Source organism: Mustela nivalis (assembly GCF_964662115.1).
Source record: "Mustela nivalis genome assembly, contig: HAP1_SCAFFOLD_760, whole genome shotgun sequence".
NCBI classification, from domain to species: domain Eukaryota; kingdom Metazoa; phylum Chordata; class Mammalia; order Carnivora; family Mustelidae; genus Mustela; species Mustela nivalis.
Genome location: NW_028135903.1, coordinates 286,294 through 306,434, shown reverse-complemented (window position 1 = coordinate 306,434; position 20,141 = coordinate 286,294). Strand labels below are relative to the sequence as shown.

Sequence of the window (20,141 nt, the reverse complement as noted above, 5' to 3'; positions counted from 1 at the left end):
TGCTTTCATGACTTTTGATGAACTAGTTTTCTTGACCTCACCCTTGTCCCCTGGCTTTTCATTTTCTGAGAGAATCGCTGATGGTGTCAGATACAATTTTTTTAAGCATTCTTTTATGGGTTTTTTAATAAACATTTTATTTATTTATTTGACAGACAGACATCACAAGTAGTCAGAGAGGCAGACAGAGAGGGTGGGGGAAGCAGGCTCCCTGCCAAGCAGAGAGCCCGATGTGGGTCCGATCTCAGGACCCTGAGACCATGACCTGAGCGGAAGGTAGAGAGGCTTTAACCCACTGAGCCACCCAGGCGCCCATAAGCATTCTTTTACTGTATTGGTGGAATCTACTTTCTAGCATTGAAAAAGTGAAGGTTACATGCAGGTTCCCGTTCCCTGACAGCTCTAAATTGCACACTTGCAGAGAACTCAGCTGTAATCTGTAAGCTGTGGGGAGTCCTGGGCTCTGACTGCTTGGAGAGCTATCTCAAGCGCCCCAAACTTTCTCGGGCTCCATAGAAGATTGCACTCTCAGCCAATCTCGCACCAGGGGTCGCGGGGAAAGGTAGTTCAATTGGTAGCACTGATTGCCGGGACTGCCAGGTTCTGAGCAAGCCTGTTTCTGCGCATGCCTAGTTCCGCCCTCTGCCTCTGTGCTCCCTTCCACCGCTCCTTTCCCCGTTCTATTCAGGTCTCACGTGGGAGGCGATTCCTGCGCCGCTGAACATCCGCGCTTTTCCGGGGCCAGTCCCTCCCAACGAGGAAGCGACAGGTGAGCCCGGAACAGCTGGACAAAGGCTGAGGTTTGGCGCCGCGCTGCCCGGGGTCGCGGCTCTGGCGTAGGGGGTCTGTGCCCAGTAGTGTGGAGGAAACCTGCGGCCCGCCCACGGCAGGATGGGGACCTCCGCATCAAGACTAGGGGTCGGAGACCCCACGTGATCGGCCCCTGCGCGGAGCGTGCGGGGCTGTTCGTGGAGCCCCTTTTGGGAGGCCAGAGGAAGAGGGCGTGTGCGCGTGCACCGTGGGCGTGCGGACCCCTTGGGTGGGGGACGGCGCTGCGGGGAGGACGTCTACGCGTGCGCGGTGGGTGCTTACGTGCGGCGGTCGGGGAAGCGGGGCGCGCCCACCCGGGCTGTGCGGTAACCGCCGTGGCTATGCGGTTACCGCCGGGCCTTGGGGAGACCCGTTCCCTCCGCTCTCCCTTTATTCTTCCTGGAGGCTGAGCTGCCCACTAGCCGTGCCCATCACTGCATCCCGATGTGCGCTGTTAATCAGTCCTGACTTGCCCTGGCGTTCACGAAGCGTCTTCAAGAATTCTCTGCTTTTGTCTTACTTAACTGCCAAATAATAATAATAATAATAATAATAATAATTTTTTAAATTAAAAAAAAATAATTCCCCTCTTGAAAGTTAGCGACTTGTTCAGAATCCCCTTGTTAGTGGCGAAGACTGAAAGTCGTGTCTCCTGACTCGTGAGAGAGAACTGTCTGCTTTTACAGGCAAGGAAAAGCAAATTACATTTAAAATGTCCTTTTGAAAAATGGCAACAAACACAGAAATTGAGACCTAGACCTTTCCTTAAAGCACTGCTTTTTATAGCTTTCTGCGGAATCACTAACCAAGGGTTTAGTAACAGTAGGGAAATTGATAAACGGGTTAGTCGGAGTATTTTTTGAATAGTTTTGGTGAAGAGTTCATGTTATTTCACTGGGTGTATTGTTTGGTCTGAACTGGTTTATTTAAAAATTTGTGTGTGTGTGAGCATCAGGGGAGGTTTAAACTGTTAAATCCTCAGGGAGCAAATATTTACATTTACCCAGTGAAAAACGTTATGTCCGGGAGCTGCTACATGATAATATCAGAGTCATGTTATATAAGGGGTGTTTCAGCATCCGAAGGTCGGAGGTACCGACGTTCTTCCTGTCTGTTGGGTGTGTGTAGTTTTTAGGGCAGGAGGATTCTGGAGCTGCTAGGCACGCCAGATCTTCCATGGCCCCTTCCCTCTTGTAACCCAGAGTTGTCTGCGTTTATCCAAGACAGCGGAAAATGAACAAGTCCCAGGTAAGTTATTTGTTCATTCCCCACTTTTTTTTTTTTTTTTTTTTTTTACAGTGGACTTTGTGAGATTTGTAGGAGTCCATATGTTAAGATGGGGAAAATTAGTAATTGATAAAAATCTAACTTTACAGAAAAATATAAAGTAACATCAGGAGCAAGGCCAGGTTGGCTTAGAGATACATACTGATCATTATATATCTTAGAGTTTCTAAGGTAATCCACAAATACGTCTCTGCTGTTTCTGATAACCACGGAAAAAGGAAGACACTGTATTTGGATACAGACAGACCCTTTCTTTTTTTTTTTTTTTAAACACAAAAAGTTCTTGAAAGGTATAATTTTTGGTCTTAACATGGGGACACATAGTGGGTAACCTTCCAGTGACCGCCCTGAAAGGAGTGCCTAAAGCCATTCCTCACTGAGAGTAATAGGGTCCAAGAGATAGTTAAAGTAGTGCATTTATAATGGTCTTATTTGGTCCTGCTATAAAAGCTGGTATGTTCAGAGGAATGAATGGCCTGCATGCCTGTTAGAAAAACTCTCCGTGAGGACTTTAGCCAGCTTATGTATTTAAGTTGCACAGCCAATGGTTCAGAGGTAAATTCTCTGGTAAGTATGTCTGAGCTTCCCAGTCAAATTCTTCTCATAGAATTCTGTCCTGGTCTTTCCCCTCTGCTATTGGGATCTACCCAGGTAAAGGTGGCCAAAGATTTAATTGTAATTGCTTTCCTCGAAGAACTGCTGCATTACTCTACTGCAGCTCCTGGATCAAGTCTTCTAGTATCAGTCTTCTGATGGCTTTTTCGTGGAGTCTTCCTCATTGAGCCGTGTGGTTCGGTTCCAATTTTTTATCCTTTGTCTACTAGCTTTATCATCATATCAATACGCAAACATTGAAAAGATAGGTAGAGAGTTGAATAGTACTGTTCATTGTTTTGAATACTTCTAGAAATGTATAAATTATCTTCATGTATCTGCAATGGACATTTTCCCCCTCAATTGACCAGTAATTTGGGATCTATTCACATGTAGTTTAGCCCTTTTAATGCTCTATTTTTCACACTGTATGGTACACTATATTCTAAATACTATATTTTATTGATAGGCATTTAGGTAATTTCCACTTTTCATTAATATATATGCTGCTGTGAATATACTTGTTCTCTCTGCATAAATGCAAGTGTGTCTCCAGACTCTGGAGCAGTGCTTCTCAAAGTTAGGTTCTTTGACCAGAAATGGCAGTATCACCTTGAAACTTGTCAGAAATGCAGATTTTTATGTATGTTCCCAGACCTTCTGGAAGAAAAATTTGGGGGCGAGGCCCAGCAATCCATATATTTTTTTAAAGATTTTATTTATTTATTTGACAGACAGAGATCACAAATAGGCAGAGATGCAGGCAGAAAGAGGAGGAAGCAGGCTCCCTGCTGAGCAGAGAGCCTGATGGCAGGGCTCCATCCCAGGACCCTGAGATTATGGCCTGAGCTGAAGGCAGAGGCTTTAACCCACAGAGACACCCAGGCACCCCAGCAGTCCATATTTTTAACAAGGTGTGCATATGATGCTCATACACATCAAGTTTAAGAATTACTGCTCTATAGTCCAATGATTAGTATTTTTGAGTTACAGGATATGAGCATTTCTAATTTTTCTAGGTAAACTTATTCATTAGAAGATTACTTTCCCTCTCTTCTTTCCAGATATAAAAAGTATTTGTACACTAAGGGGTGAAAACTTTAATTTCCATTTTTCTGGTTGAATTTTTTTGACTTTCATAAATCTGGCTTTTTAAGTTCTTTCAGGCTATGGAGTTTTGTAAGAATTCTTACGTATTTTAGGTGGTAATCTTTTTTTTTTTCTTTTAAGATTTTTTTAAAATTTATTTGACAGAGATCCCAAATGGGCAGAGAGGCAGCCAGGCAATGAGAGAGGGGAAAGCAGGCTCCCTGCTGGGCAGAGAGCCCAATGGTGAGGCTCATTCCTAGGACCCTGGGATCATGACCTGAGCCGAAGGCAGAGTCTTTAACTCACTGAGCCACCCCGGCGCCCCTAGGTGGTAATCTTTCATGATAATTTTTATCAATTTTCTTCTCTCCATATGCTTTGTCTTTTAATATAGTAGTATTATTTCTGGAAATTTTACATTGTGATACAACCCTTTTGCCTCTTCTATTTTTTATTATTGTTTTCCTGACCCTGGGGGCCTGATGACATTTTTCTGTTTTCTGTCTTTTTTCTAATAAGACTTTTTAAAAATATTTAGTACCTTAATCTAGAATTTTTTAGTATAATGTGATAAGGGATCTGATTTTATATTTGAGCATCTCTAAAAAATAAGCAGAACAATAAAAGGACTAACATAATACACGTGAGTGGGAATGCCTGCCGTGTTTCTTCTCCATTATGCACGTTGCTGACTTTGGACTGGGTTTTTTTTGTCATGTTCACAAAGTATCCTTGAAGTCTTATTTTATTGAAAATTAGAATAATTTTTCCAAATGCTTTCTTAACATTTAATGGGAATGATGATATATTTTTTCTTTTTAGATCTATTATATTTCCATATTTCTTAAAAACTAATCTTTATTTTTTTAAAAGAAGCCCTACTTGGTCAAAGAGTGTTACTCTTTTGATGATAACTGTAATTCTGTTTGTCAGTATTTTTTTCCATAACCTTGTCACTTAAAAAACATTTAATTTGATTTCACTCATATGTATAATTTAAGAAACAAAAGGGATGAATATATGGGAGGGGGGAAAGGAGAGGGAAACAAGCCATAAGAGACTCTTAAGGACAGGACAAACAGGGCTGGTGGAGGGAGGTGGTGGGGATAGACTATATGGGTGATGGTATTAAAGAAGGCACTTGTGATGAGCACTGGGTTTTGTATGCAAGTGATGAATCACTGAATTCTGCTCCTGAAACCAGTATTGCACCGTATGTTAACTGACTAGAATTTAAATAAAAATTTGGAAAAAGTATTTAATTTGTTCCTTATTATTCCTAGTGGCTTTTCTAATTTGTTTGGACTAATATTTATCACAGATAGTATTTTATTCTTCATGGAGCCAGCTTTTGGTTTTATTGATTTTCACTCTGTTTTTTTCCCTTTAAAAAAAAAAAAGATTTGGGGTTCCTGGGTGGCTCAGTGGGTTAGGCCTCTGCCTCCTGCTCAGGTCGTGATCTCGGGGTCCTGGGATCAAGCCCCACATTGGGCTCTCTGCTCAGCAGGGAGCCTACTTCCTCCTCTTTCTCTCTCTGCCTGCCTCTCTGCCTCCTTGTGATCTCTCTCTCTGTCAAATACATCAATAAAATCTTAAAACAATTATTTATTTGAGAGATTGAGCACGGGCATGCATGAGCCCAGGAAGCCGGGCACAGAGAGAGGAAGAGGGTGTATTATGCAGATTCCACGCTGAGCCTGGAGCCCAATGTGGGAATCAGCCTCACAACCCTGAGATCATGACCCGAACATAAATCCAGAGACCGATGCTTAACTTACTCTAGCACCCAGGCACCCCTCCACTGTTATTTTTTTTTAAGATTTTATTTATTCATTTGAGAGATCACATGTAGGTGGTGGGTGGCGGTGGGGGTGGAAACAGACCCCCCGTCAAGCAGAGAGGCCAATGTGGGGCTCAATCCCAAGACCCTGAGATCACGACCTGAGCCGAAGGCAGAGGCTTAACCCACTGAGCCAACCAGGCACCCTTCCACTGTTATTTTTATTAACTTCTGCTTTTACCTTTATTCTTTCCTTCAGATATCTTTGGTTATAGGATGTTTTTTGTAACTTTTTGTTGAAGATGAGTTTATTGTAAAGCTCTTTATTATGCCCATGTAAGGATATAATTTCCCTCTACTACTACTTTGGCTGCAGAATCAGTATCATGTATCAATATGTGGTGCTTTTTTTTTTTTTTCTACACAGGCTGCCATTTCCTTTCTGATACCTTCTTTGATCACTTACTTAAAATGTATTTTATTTTTTAATCTTATTTTTTAATAAAGATTTTTATTTATTTATTTGACAGACAGAGATCACAAGTATGCAGAGAGGCAGACAGAGAGAGAGGAGGGAGCAGGCTCCCCACCAAGCAGAGAGCCAGATGCGGGGCTTGATCCCAGGACCCGGAGACCACAACCCAAGCCGAAGGCAGAGGCTCAACCCACTGAGCCACCAGGTGCCCCTTTAATCTTATTTTTATACATACAACAAATGTTTTTAAAAAATCCACAGATTGTAAGTGTAGAGCCCAGTGAATTACCACAAATCTAATGCCCGCATAACTAATACATAGGTCAGAGCAAACACTGGCAGCGCTTCTAAAGCCTCCCTTGTGCTCCTCTCACAATCCGTACCTGTTACTATGCTGGTCATTCATTTGTGTGTAATCAGTGGCTTCAAGGGTAGCATTAAGTAGTGAAATGATGAAGACCATCTGGCCCTAAAGGCCTAAAGTATTTGCTCTCTGGCTCTTTACAAGGAAGACTTTCCAGATCCTTGGATTAGTTTATTAAAGTTATTAATGTTGCTGTCATTTGTATCCTGTTTAAAATTAATTTTCCTACTCTAAGGCCAGATAGATAATCTCCTCTGTTATTATCTGTTTATTTATTTAGGCTTTCACATTTATGCCTGTTTTAATGGACTTGGTATTTACTTTTGTTTGTTTAGAATTTTTTTTTAAGATTTTATTTATTTTTTTGACAGAGATCACAAGTAGGCAGAGAAGCAGGCAGAGAGAGCAGGGGGAAGTAGGCTCCCTGCTGAGCAGAGAGCCCAATATGGACCTCGATCCCAGGACCCTGAGATCATGACATGAGCCAAAGGCAGAGGCTTAACCCACTGAGCCATGCAGGCACCCTGTTGAGAAATCTTTTTATCATTAGGACATTGCATCTTTTTCAGAACAAGTATAATTTACAGAAATTATAGAAGGCAGCTTTTTATCAAATATCAATGTTTAGCAATGTTTTGTTTTGCCAGAATATTATTTCAGTTGTAAAAACCATCTTCAGTTGCAAAAGGTAATCAAAAACCTTACTAGAGGGTGCTTAGGTGGTGCATCCAGTTAGGTGTCTGACTCTTGTTTTTCGCTCAGGTCATGGTGTTGAGGTGGTGAGATTGAGCCTCACATTGGGCTCTGTGCTTAGCCTCTGCCCCTCCTGCTTTTGTGCTAGCTCTCTCTAAAATAAATAAGTAAATCAAGGGGTGCCTGGGTGGCTCAGTGGGTTAAAGCCTGTGCCTTCAGCTCTGGTCATGATCTCAGGGTCCTGGGATAGAGTCCCACATTAGGCTCTCTGCTCAGCAGGGAGCCTGCTTCCTCCTCTCTCTCTCTGCCTGCCTCTCTGCCTACTTGTGATCTCTCTTTGTCAAACAAATAAATAAAATATTTTAAAAAATAAAATAAGTAAGTAAATCTTAAAACACAAAAAACTCTTTGGATTTAACTTGGTTTTATCCTAAGAAGTCTTAAGCTAAACAATATTTTAAGTAGGAAAACATGCACTTTTAAATAGTTTGGTATACTGTTTCTGTAGTTATAAACATATATCAACTGGTTTCTTTTATAGGAAATCTGATGAGTTTATCACATCAAGCATTATGTAATCCAAGACAAGAGCTAATTACCTTCTAACTATAGTACTCTGTGTAACAATTGCAAATATCAAAGGTATTAGTGGTTAATAATTGCTATACAATTTAAAACAAAATTTGTTTACTGGATTGTTTTTCAGATTGCAGCTGCTCCTTAGGGATTTCCTGTAAATAAAAGCTCCAAAGCAATTCATGTAGGGCTTAGTTTAGATCAGTACTTTTTTTCTCGTTATCACTCCCCCTCCCACAACCCACCCCCCTGCAGTTGCACCATATTATTAAAAACACTAAGTGCCTGGGATATATGCTTCAGAAGACAGTGATTGAGTAATTTCAATAACGTGAAGTTCTTCATGTAAAAAAGATGTTTTTTTTTTAATTTTTAATTTTTTATTATCATAGAATGTATTATTAGCCCCAGGGGTACAGGTCTGTGAATCGCCAGGTTTACACACTACAGCACTCATCATAGCACATACCTTCCCCAGTGTCTGTAACCCAAACACCCTTTCCCTAACCGCCCCCCCCCCCCGCAACCCTCAGTTTGTTTTATAAGATTAAGAGTCTCTTATGGTTTGTTTCCCTCCCGATCACATAAAAAAGATGTTTTGTAGTCACAATTACTTCAAAAAGTAATTATATCCAAATAACCTGGCATGTTATGCTTTAGCAATTAGAGAACCATGGCTTTGACACCTGACAGTTTATAAGTTATTGAAATGTGAAATGCTAAACGATGTGAACAGCTCTTCTCTCTTTGGAGTGCTGCAAAGTTCCAGGTTGACTTTATTTTTCAGATAACATCTTAAGCCCACTTTATAGCATATTAAGTCATAAAGGACAAATCCAGGGAAGGTAATACCTTTCCTAAGTTACAAAACTGTAGCAAATTAGTACAGTACTCTTTAATACAATAAAATTCTTTGTTGTTGTTGTTGGAGTTCTGTATTACTTTAATAATAATTTTCACTCCAAAAATGTCATTTAAGTACCAAACAAAACACTGTGGTTTTTAATGGTGCTTTATAACAGAGCAAGTTATTTTATACAAATCAGTATCTTTTAAAACTGTAAAATTTTTCCTTTTTTAAAGATTTTACTTAGAGAGTGCAAATAAGTGTTCACACAAGCAGGGGGAAGAGGCAAAGGCAGAGGGAGAAGCAGACTTCCTGCTCAGTGGGGAACCTGATGTGGGGCTTGAACCAAGGACCCTGAGATCATGATCTGAGCCAAAGACTGATGCCTAACCAACTGAGCCACCTTGTTGCCCCTATAATTACTCTCTCTCTCTCTCTCTTTTTTAAGGATTTCCTAATGCAAGCTCTTTAGGTTTACCGGAGCAAGATAATTATATGTATTTAGGTGGCTCAGCTTTGTTTTGGGGTTAATCCAAAGCCGGGAAGAGTACTAATGCATGAAAAGCTTTACAGTTCTACATTAAAGGAGATGTAATATGCCAATATGATTTTCTAGGTCCTTTTCAGAAATTGCTAAATTTTCACATAACTGCTAGAATCCTCAGGAATTAGATGGACATTTCATACAATACTACTTTCGGATGATCCCTTTTATTTAGAAATCTGCCACCTCTTTGTTTTGATAAAAAAATCATACAGTTTTTCTTCAGCTTATTAAAAAATATCCTACCTAAAATATATTTCTGATTTTTAAATAACAAGTATATTGCCAGCTTGCAGAGATGTGGGGAGTGGGTGTTTCGTGTAACAGCTTTCATCCTCATTTCTCTTACAAACCCTGCCACTGCATTTGGTGTCTTCATGCTCCCTCTTGCCGAAGCTGCCAAGTCTTCAGTCTCAGCATTTAATTGATGTATTACCCATTCCATTGTTTCCTGGCCTTTATTGGCATTTGAAGATACCATGCTTGCCGTCAGTCCTTCAAGGTAACTGCTAAGACTGACTCCTTCCATAGTGATCGCAGCTTCTTGAGTCAAAATATTTTTTTCTGGGTCTTGAAGGTGTGGTTTGTGTATAAACTGCAGAAACCGTATTTGTAAGTGAAATATTAGTAGATTCAAGTTCCATCGCTTTCTCTGCAGAATCAAGTACAGAGTATTCTTGCACAAATGTGTTAGTTTTTGCTGCAATATGAGATTTCACAATGGAAGGCAGCCCCCACTCTGTGCTGAGAAGTCTTTGGCTGTACAGCTTTCCAGAGTGATCTGTATGTCTGTCCAGTACATTACCTCCAACCACATTTGGGTCTTCCTGCGTTGCAGCTGTAATAGTTTCCAATGGGTGGTCAAAGACGTGGTCTGAAGTCCAGATCTTCATGGTGCCGGCCACTTGCACAATGTCCCTGGTGTTCACTTTTATTCTTTCTTTTAAAGATTTATTTTATTTATCTGAGAGACAGAAAGAACACGAGTGAGAGGATGGAAGGAGGGAAAGAATCTCAAGCAGAACCACTGAACACAGACCCCAACATGGACCTGATCCTACAACCCCGAGATCATGACCTTAGCCGAAACCAGGAGTCAGACGCCTAACCAGCTCTGCCACCCAGGCGCCCCTTATTTCTCATTTCTTACCACACCAAGGATGTCCCCTTCTATCCCTTCTTATCTAACGTTTTTCTTGTTTCTGTGAGTGTCTATTAAATTTTATTCAATGGTTTTGAACATCTATTGAAATCATATGATTTATCTCCTCTATTTTCTTAGTTGGTAAATTACATTAATTTTTAAATGTAAAACAAACTAGATATTCTTGAAACTGAGCTGGGCCATGGTATTCTTTCTATATATTCCTGGCTTTAGTTTGATAATACTTTGTTTTGGATTTTTATATTTGTGTCCTTCATGAGAAAGACAGACCAGTAAGTGTTTTGGGGTAGAGAGGGGGCAGAATATGTTCTTGTTACGATTTAGTATTTAATATCAGGAATATGTTGAATATATAACATGAATTTGGAGTATTTCCTCTTGTTTTCTCTACAGGATCTTTTAGTTTGTTGCTACTTCTTAGGTTTTCCATTCATATGTGAGGACATCTGTGACTGGAGTTGCCTTCATGGGAAGATTTCTTTCTTCCTGTCTCTCTTCTGTTAAGGAAGCTCTTTCCCAACTTGGGGCTTGAACTCACAACCTTGAGATTGAGAGTCAAGTGTTCCATCAATTGAGCCAGCCAGGCACCCACATAGGAAGAGTTTAAATTATAGATGCAATTTCCTTAACAGACATGTGGCATTAGATTTGATTTCCTTTCCTTTCCTTTCCTTTTCTTTCTTTGTTTCTTTCTTTCTGCCTGTTTTTTGTAGACTACATGTCCACAGTGGAGCCCAGTGCAGGGCTCAAACTCATGACCCTTCGACTGAGACTTGAGCCAGGATCAAGAGTCAAACACTCGGGGCACCTGAGTGGCTCAGTGAGTTAAGCCTCTTCCTTCAGCTCAGGTCATGATCCCAGGGTCCTGGGATCAAGCCCCACACCTGGCTCTCTGCTCAGCAGGGATTCTGCTCCCTACCCACTCCCACAACCTCTGCCTGCCTCTCTGCCTACTTGAGATCTCTGTCTGTCAAATAAGTAAATAAATAAAATCTTAAAAAAAAAGTTGGACACTCAACCAACTGAGCTACCCAGGTGACCCTAGATTTTCTTTTTTAAAAAGTAAGTTTTGATAAGTAGTTTCTTTCTTTGAAAGTAAACTTTCCCCCCACATTTTCAAAATTATTGGCCCTTAATTTCTTCACTATATTTTTATAGACCACAGAAACTGTATAGAGATGTTGTTTTCATGCCAGATATTGGAGAGTGAACCTTTCTTCTTTATAACTTGATCAGCTTTGGCAAAGAATTGTCAAGGTACAAACTTGGTTTTGTCCTCTCTCTTTATACTATATGTAGATTTTTTAAATTTGTTAATGTCTGATCTGTAACATGTCTTTGTGCATATATTAGCTGTAACTTCCTCTTTTGCTTTAAAAAAAGGTAGATACTTACTGATTTTTTTAACTTCTCTAATATATACTATTAAGGATTTTTTTTTAAAGCGTAACTTCTTAGATGTGTCTTACAGGTTTTGGTATGTTGTATTTTGATAATTCACTTAAAAATGTTCTCTAATCTAGGGGTACAAGAATGTTTCAGTCGGTTAAGTGTCCAACTCTTGGTCTTGGCTCAGGTCGTGGTCTTGGGGTTGTAGGACTGCGCTGTATGGAGGGCTGCATGCTCAGTGGGGAGTCTGCTTGATATTCTCCCTCTGTCCCTCCCCACCCACTTGCAGGCACATGGGTGTGTTCTCTCTCTCAAATAATAAATAAATAAATAACCTCTAATCTCTATTTAGAAATATATTTCTTAAATAAATATAACACCACATGTATCTTAATCTGTAAACGTGATGTTTTCTGGTTAATCTTTTTCTTACTGATATATTAAACACTGTAAAAAGAATGTTCTCTGTATGATATCAAATCTTTGAAGTTGTAGAACTCTGCTTTGTGTCCCAAACTGGTCAATTTAAGTACAGAGTATGTGTGGATCTGAAAAGTGTGTGTGTGTATGTGTGTAAATATATTTGGCAGTTTGGGACTACATTTTCCCTGAAGGTAATTACTGTTTCATTTCTCTCTGGCTGCTTTTAAGGTTTGCCATTTATATTCAGTCTTTCTCATAGTTTTTATATCTCTTCTGAAAACTCTCAATCTGTCCATCTTTTTCACTTTATCATTTTTTAAAAAGATTTTATTTCTTTATTTGATAGAGATCACAAGTTGGCAGAGAGGCAGGCAGAGAGAGGGAGAAGCAGACTCCCTGCTGAGCAGAGAGCCTGATGCGGGGCTCGATCCCAGGACCCTGGAATCATGACCTGAGTCTAAGGCAGAGGCTTTAACCCACTGAGACACCCAGGTGCCCCTTCCCTTTATCATTTTTTTAAAAATTATAGTTGACAAACAATGTTACGTTAGTTTCAGGCATACAATATGGTGATTCAACGAGTCTTTTTCTTTATCATTTTAACCATAGTCATTAAATATGTCAGATAATTCCAATATCTGGAGCTCCCTGTGTCCTAAGCTTAAATTTTTAGAAGAAATATATTAGACCATTCATTCGGCAAATATTTTTGGAACACCTTTCATGGACTGTTTTAAGTGTTTGGAATATATACTATAAACAAAATAACCTGCGTTTCTGAACCTGTTTGGAACCTGGAGAGTTCTGCATGGCCATGCTGAATTACTTTTTGCTTTTTTTTTTTCCTGAATTACTCTTAATAGACTGTTATGAATTGAGCTTGCAAGTGTTTTATTTAGAATATATGTATCAAAATTAAATAGGAATTGTTTTTGAACAATATTTTGTTACTAAATTTATAATGTTCCACAGATATTTTTTATGGTATAGAATGTTTAAATTATATGGGTTGTTGGGGGTTGCCTAGTGGCTCCATCAGTTAAGCGTTTGCTTTTGGCTCAGTTCCTGATCTCGGGGTCCTGGGATCGAGCCCTTCATTGGGCTCCCTGCTCAACAGGAAGTCTGCTTCTCCCTCTGCCCCTTCACCTGCCCGTGTGTGCTCTCTCTCTTGGATAAATAAATCTTTTTTTTTTAAATTTTTTTATTTTTTATAAACATATATTTTTATCCCCAGGGGTACAGGTCTGTGAATCACCAGGTTTACACACTTCACAGCACTCACCAAAGCACATACCCTCCCCAATGTCCATAATCCCATCCCGTTCTCCCAAACCCCTCCCCCCAGCAACCCTCATTTGTTTTGTGAGATTAAGAATCACTTATGGTTTGTCTCCCTCCCAATCCCATCTTGTTTCATTGATTCTTCTCCTACCCACTTAAGCCCCCATGTTGCATCACCACTTCCTCATATCAGGGAGATCATATGATAGTTGTCTTTCTCTGCTTGACTTATTTCACTAAGCATGATACGCTCTAGTTCCATCCATGTTGTCGCAAATGGCAAGATTTCATTTCTTTTGATGGCTGCATAGTATTCCATTGTGTATATATACCACATCTTCTTGATCCATTCATCTGTTGATGGACATCTAGGTTCTTTCCATAGTTTGGCTATTGTGGACATTGCTGCTATAAACATTCGGGTGCACGTGCCCCCTTGGATCACTACGTTTGTATCTTTAGGGTAAATACCCAATAGTGCAATTGCTGGGTCATAGGGCAGTTCTATTTTCAACATTTTGAGGAACCTCCATGCTGTTTTCCAGAGTGGCTGCACCAGCTTGCATTCCCACCAACAGTGTAGGAGGGTTCCCCTTTCTCCGCATCCTCACCAGCATCTGTCATTTCCTGACTTGTTGATTTTAGCCATTCTGACTGGTGTGAGGTGATATCTCATTGTGGTTTTGATTTGTATTTCCCTGATGCCGAGTGATATGGAGCACTTTTTCATGTGTCTGTTGGCCATCTGGATGTCTTCTTTGCAGAAATGTCTGTTCATGTCCTCTGCCCATTTCTTGATTGGATTATTTGTTCTTTGGGTGTTGAGTTTGCTAAGTTCTTTATAGTTTCTAAACACTAGTCCTTTATCTGATATGTCGTTTTCAAATATCTTCTCCCATTCTGTCAGTTGTCTTGATTTTGTTAACTGTCTTTTAATATAAATAAATAAATAAATAAATAAGCATGGGTTGTCACTTAGTGTTGGCTAGATTTTAATCCTGAAAAATATCTGAAATTGTTTTTTTTTCCATGGTAGATCTTCAAAATCTTCAATTGATTTTTAAATATTTTTAATTCCTATTTTTGGTTATTGGACTATACACTGATTTTCTACCTTTCTCTTAAATCTATTTTGGTAGTTCTTTAATGTTTCAGCCCAAAGCATTGGTTTCTTTTGGGATATCATATACAATATTTTCTTTAGGAAAACAAAATATATTTCATGGAGATTTGAGTGTATCTCCTATATTTTCATAGATACATGACTGTGTCTTAAAAGTGTCCTCGTGGGGTGCCTGGGTGACTTAGAGGGTTAAGCCTCTGCCTTCAGCTCAGGTCATGATTCCATGGTCTTGGGATCAAGCCCCACATCAAGCTCTCTGCTCAGCAGGGAGCCTGCTTCCCCTTTCTCTGCCTGCCTCTCTGCCTACTTGTGATCTCCTCTCTGCCTACTTGTGATCTCTCTCTCTCTCTTGCTCTGTTAAATAAATATTTTTAAAAAGTGTCCTTGTATTTATAGTTGTATTTTTTTTTAATTTATTGATTTCACAGAGAGAGTGCAAGCAGGGGGAGCAGCAGAGGGAGAGGGAGAAGCAGGTTCCCCACTGAGCAGGGAGCCCAATGTGGGGCTCGATCCTAGGACCCTGGAATCATGACCCGAGCCGACGCTTAACCAACTGAGCCACCCAGGCACCCCTATAGTTGTATTTTCTTTAAGTGATTGTCTTTTCAGATATTTGGTGCCAAAAAAGATAAATGATTTCTTTCTCTTCTTGAAGAATCATCATTGCTCATTTCATTCTTTTAGCCCTCAGTGTTACCTTATCTGCTGTGAATTACGTTAAACTACTTTAATTTTGCTTATCTATTTTTTAACGTTTTTTTATTCATTTGAGAGTGAAAGAAGAGTGGGGGAAGGGAAAAGGGAGAGGGAGAAGCAGACCCTACTGAGCAGGGAACCTAACATGGGGCTTGATCCTAGGACCCTGAGATCATGACCTGATCCCAAGGCAGATGCTTAAGTGATTGAGTCACCCAGGTTGCCCCTATTTTGCATATATATTTTTTGCAGTATATTTGATATTTTCCCTTTATTTTGTTTTCAAATTTTTTTGATATTGCAAATAATTGGTTTTGTTTTCAAATCAGTTATGTCACCCATTGGTAAAAAATTTAGCATATTCATATACCATTTTATAGTTTAGGTTTTTTGTTTTACAGTCTTGTTTACTGTATATCCTAGTATAACATCATTAATGTTTTGTGTGTTCTATGTCGTTTTAATTTTTGTCATACACTCAGTTTCTCATTGCACTGCTGGTCAAATTTACTTTCTTTTTTTTTCCTAATTTGATAAATTGTTGGTTTCTAGTTTTGATTATGAAGACATTACTGTTATAATAGTCTATATTTCTCTGTTAACACATCTTTATTGAGTAATGTTTTATTATCAGGTTCTTTTGATTGTCCATTTCTTCCCTTTCATCCAAACTAGAAAAGAATGTCAGAATGATATTGCATTTCCACATCACTTCTAAATAAGTGCCTTGGTTTTGCTATTGTATTTCAGAATCTTTTGTTTTAGTCTATTGGTTTTATGAATAGTATATCATCAGTTTTATGCCAGGAACTTACTGTGTATTATAAGTTCCAAAAAGTATTTTTTTGTCAGTTAATTGAGGTAAGCTGTATATAACTTAAGTGTCAAGCTTGATGAATTTTTATATGTGTGTGTATGTGTGCGCACGCATGCACACACCCCTGTGTAATTGCTACCCAGTACCCAAGAAGTTTCTCTGGTACTTGAGGTTTATCTTACCTTGACATATCTTATCATTGATTAGTGTTGCTTGTATATCTGGATTCCACTCAGTATCGTATATGTGAGATTCATCCATTTTGCCGAGTGTATCAGTTTTTCTTTTATCTTCGTTATGTATTCCACTAATAGCCATACTGCAGTTTTATTTCTCCTTCTGTTGATGGGCTTTTGGACTGTTTCCAGGTTTTGGCTAATAAATCAAACTGCTCTGATTATTTCCTATAGACCCTTTGGTTGACAAAGGGTATATAACTAGGAGAGGAATTAATACAATAGCTTTAAATAGAAATTCCTTAATATTTCACCAAGGTATATGTACTTGCTTATCCTCCCACTGGCAAGGTATGAATGTTCCAGTTGTTTTCACATTTTTGCCAGTATCTCTATTTGGTATTTTCCGAGTTTTTCATTTCAGACATCCCGGTGTGTATGTCATTGTGGTTATCATGTGAGAGTTAGGTTCGGGGTAGGTGGTAGGTACTAGATGGGATATGAAGGAGCTTCTCAGTTTCACTAATGTTTTTTTTCTTGATCTAAATGCTAGTTTTATGCATGTGTTCACTGTGTGAAACTACATGGAGCCTTTGTACTCCAAGGTTCACTTTTGTGTTATTTTTAAGTATATTCATACTTCAACAAATTTACAAAAATCACAGAGTTGACAATGACAAATTGTTAATCTAAAGAAGTCTCAAGGATATCATTAAGCTAAAACCAAGAGTCAGAATAACGTTAATTTTTTCATATACAGAGGTCAGAATTCTTCAGCATGTTTCCTTCCTTTTTTTTTTTTGCTTAAGAGAGAAAGAGACTACACACATAAGCACATGCATGATTAGGGGATGGGCAGAGGGAAAGGGAGAAAGAGAATCTCCAGTGGACTCCCCATTCAGCATGGAGCCTGATGCGGGGCTTGATCTCACGACCTGAGATCATGACATGAGCCAAAATCAAGAGTCAAATGCTTAACAGACCCATCCACCCAGGCTCCCCTAAATTGAACACTTGTATATTTCACCATTAAGTGTAATATTTGTTGTAGGTATATATGAAAGTCCATTATCACACTAGGGAAATTTCTAGTTTGTCACTAGTTGTTTTTTGTTTTGTTTTGTTTTTTAATTACGGTTTTGGTTATATACTCAGATGATCATATTGTCATCTCTTAGTTTTTAAAACTATTCATTCTTATTTTTATTTCCACCTTCAGAAAATTCCTTCATGGCCTGTTCTTCTGTTTTCCATTTACAAAGTGATTTTTTCACACCTTGCATTCTTGATTATTGTCAGTCTCTTACTTCTCTGAGAGCTTTCTGATTCATTGTTGGTGATATCAAATGCTACCAAATTATTATGTTTGTCAAATCTTTATTTTCATTCTATACCTATAGTATTATATTTCACATTTAAGATGTATCTTGTTAAAATACAGTGTCCAGTTTATTTTTTTCCTTGCTTATTTTGTGATACTTGTGTTTATGCAGCTGTTTGGGCATATTCTCTGAGGAAATTTCTTTCTGCCCATGATTGGTGGCCATGTTCTCTCACTCTCTGTCCACTTATCAATTCCCTATTTGTTTCACAGCTTTTGCTGTTGTAGTTTAAGCGGTGTTCTTTGTCCTTTAGCTTTCCTTTTACTTTTTTGGGAGAATTGGTCTATAAATAAAAACCTAGTTACATAATTTTTATATACTCTCAGATCTCTTCTCTGGCTCCCCTTTCTTTGAAACAGTGAGTCGTAAAGTAGAGGCATGCACTCTAGATGACATCCCAAACAATCCAGTTGGTATCTTCTCTGTGTTCTACAGGTATTTCAAGTGTAACAGTTCCAAAATCTTCCATTCTTATTTTCTACACATCCTAATTATGGGCTCAAAATTGAAGACTTAGAAACTGGAATGTGTACTGCAGTGGATAAAATATTAATAAATATTAATAAATTAATACAATATTAAGCTGTCTCTTTACTTTTTAAAGTTGAAGAAGAATAAAGCTTGTCACAAAATATATTGATAATTTATTTCCATAATTCATAAATACAAACTTGTGTAGTACTCAGAAATACTCTCTAAGGTTGGTGGTGGTCAAATATGTTGGAGACTTGGTGTGAAACTACTCTGTAATCCATTTCATAGCTTGCTTTCTTCCTGGCCCTTTCTGTCCTCACAGCTCCAGCTGCTTCTCAACATTTCCTGTGCTGTTTGCCCTCTGCTCATTTCCCAAATGTGCTAGAGGAGCAGAGGAGCCCTGCCTTCGCATGTACCATGGAGTTGCATGAACAACACAGCATGACCGTTTGTCCCGTAGCTGTTCTTCAGTGAAGCTCAAAATAGAACTAATTTTCTTCCTCATTTATTTTAGTCTGTCTGCTGTGTACTCTCACCTTAGCAATTGTAACATACTACTGTGTGTTTTATTACCATATTATTGCTACTTGAATCCAAGAACAATTTTAATAATTTAGCATTTCTAAGAACTAGAATGGTTCCAGATACAGTGTGTAATTTGATCATTTTTTGCATGAATAATACCTTAAGCAATGGCATAGTATTTCCATTATGGTTTCTCATCTTCCCACAAAGTATAAAGTCAGATGTTTTGCAAACTATTTGGTAATCCTGGTGAGGATTGGTTCCCATACAGCTTTTTCCATGTTACCCAATTCTGAACATTTCAGATTGAACAGAAATTCCAGGGGTCAGTGTCATTTAAGGATGTGACTGTGGGCTTCACCCAGGAAGAGTGGTAGCACCTGGATTCAGCTCAGAGGTCCCTGTCTAGAGACATGATGCTGGAGAACTACAGTAACCTTGTCTCAGTGGGTAAGGTCTGGTTTTTTGTAATTCTAAGTAGCATGTTCTCATTCTTTTAACTGTGAAGCATATAGACACTGTAGAGTTGGATGATTTTTAATATTGGAACTGAGTAATCAGTGATAATTGATCTCTTTTGGGTACCAGGAAGATATTTGTGTTTACCTCTCCAGTGAAATGTTCAATAGCATCTTCATCGAGCAGCTCCAGAAGCTTGCTGCTCTTTCAGAGACCCTGCAAGCCAGGACTTCTGGTCTGAATCCTGAACTGTTTTGCTTTGTCAGAGTATTGTGTTACCAAACCAGAAGTGGTCTTCAGGCTAGAGCGAGGAGAGGAGCCATGGATACTGGAGGAAGAATTCCCAAGCCAGGGCTTCCCAGGTGAGTTAATGGACTCTGCACAGATGAACATCAGGGCATTTAGTATTTTCCCATGATTAACCCAGAGGTTGACAATTTCAAGAATATCTCTTTAGATGTCTTAATCCTGGGAACTGACTGGGAATACTGGTTTTTTAACAAATCTCCAGAAACCACTCTTAAAATAACATTTTTTGATTCACTTTTTTAGTATTTACCATTCTTACATCTGTCAAAAAACCAGTCCTTGCCTACTTTATTTTTACTGTTGTTTTTTTCATTCCTTTGTTTCCCAAAGCAGTTTCAGTTGCCTGCCTTACTGTCATCAGGCATTCTTTCATATGCTCATTTTTTGACTCCAAATAATTTTTGAGTAATTGCTATTATCTATGTGTCAATGAGCTTATACAAATAGCAGTACAGCCAACAAATACATGAAAAGATGGTCAGCATTACTAAACATCAGGGAAATGCAAATTGGAACCACACATCACACCATTTAGAATGGCTAGTACCAAGAAGAGAAGGGATAACTAGTTCTGGGAAGGATGCGGAGAAAAAGGAACGCTTGTGCACTGCTGACTGTGTTGTAAATTGGATCAGCTACAATAGAAAATGGTATAGAGATTGCTCAGAAAGTAAAATATAGAACTATCTTGTATGATCCAGTAGTACCACTTGGGAAGACACCCAGAGGAAATGAAAACAGGCTATGAAAGAGAGAATATGCATGCTGGTGTTTATCACAGTATGATTCACAATAGCCAGATACGGAAATGACCTTAGGTTCCTGTCAGTGGATGAATAGCTAAATAAGGTAGGTATGTGTGA

General features: G+C 39.0%; 1 long non-coding RNA gene and 1 pseudogene across 2 annotated transcripts; one reads left to right on the top strand and one right to left on the bottom strand.

Moving 5' to 3' along the window:
* Nucleotides 1-661: 661 nt before the first annotated feature.
* LOC309857476 lies at nt 662-19,197 on the top strand. The gene is made up of 4 exons (XR_014307730.1): nt 662-769; nt 2,013-2,058; nt 18,816-18,960; nt 19,099-19,197. It is a non-coding gene; the product is annotated as an uncharacterized lncRNA (long non-coding RNA).
* Nucleotides 9,083-10,014, bottom strand: LOC309857479 (PRELI domain containing protein 3B pseudogene; annotated as a pseudogene). Its single transcript has 2 exons — nt 9,306-10,014; nt 9,083-9,090 (listed from the first exon to the last, which is right to left on the bottom strand). The product of its transcript is annotated as a PRELI domain containing protein 3B pseudogene (transcript).
* Nucleotides 19,198-20,141: the final 944 nt, after the last annotated feature.